The sequence below is a fragment of the Frankliniella occidentalis genome, unplaced genomic scaffold (assembly GCF_000697945.3).
Source record: "Frankliniella occidentalis isolate FOCC.00 unplaced genomic scaffold, Focc_3.1 Scaffold13, whole genome shotgun sequence".
NCBI classification, from domain to species: Eukaryota; Metazoa; Arthropoda; class Insecta; order Thysanoptera; family Thripidae; genus Frankliniella; species Frankliniella occidentalis.
The window spans coordinates 440,270-441,156 of NW_026267143.1; positions in this window are offsets into that span (position 1 = coordinate 440,270).

Below are 887 nucleotides of genomic sequence, written 5' to 3' on the forward strand. Positions count from 1 at the left end.
CCCTCCCACCACTGCGCCCTTGGTTGTCGCATACATGCAAGCGCGCGTTCTCCCAAAACCTTCAATTTCACTCATATTCCCTTTTGCACGCGTCAACTTAATCACTCTTCTCGTGTTTCCGTATAATTTCGATTTTCGCCCGTAAGCGCAGCTGGGTGCCGTCGCCTGCAGAACGCCGCGACAATTTCTCACTCAGCGATACAATCTCCATTTCAGATTTACGCCTTCTTCCATCTCTCTCTCTTCCCTACCTATCTCTCTCTCTCTCACACACACACACACACACACGCGCGCGGCCGGTACAGTGCGCTCAAACCCTCCCGTACCGGGTCTGCTCACGTGTTTTGCTGTCGAATAGGTCTCCCAGATTTCACGAGGAAGCGAGTGGTGAATGGAGCGTTTGACGAAAAAGAAGACGAGTGAGTCCGCTCCCTGACGAACACAAAGAAAGCGTCCGCCAATCATACGCGGTCTCTCTGGATCCGATCATGAAAGAGTGTCTCTCTCTCTCTTTCTCACTCACTCTCTCCCTCTCTCTAATTGGGCGAGTCTGTGCTGATGGACGAAACACGATATTCCTCGCCTTCTTTTTCGTACAATACCTCACTAATAAGCCTTTTAAGCCACGAGATTTCCCAATGGCCTCCGTTGGGGTGCTAGGTACTTGGAAAATGAAGGCAAGGCAACATCTTGCGTAACAGGGTTCGCTGTGTTTTGCGAAAAAGTGTGCTCCTCGTGTGCATCTACGAGCGGGGCGGGGCTGTCTTCAAGAGAAGTCAATGCAAATACGTGGGTGTGCTTTCCGGCCCCCACACTTTCATAGTCATTGTCGACGGCAAATCCACGTTAGTTGCTTTGCGGAAGTATTAAGATTACAGCCCCACAGG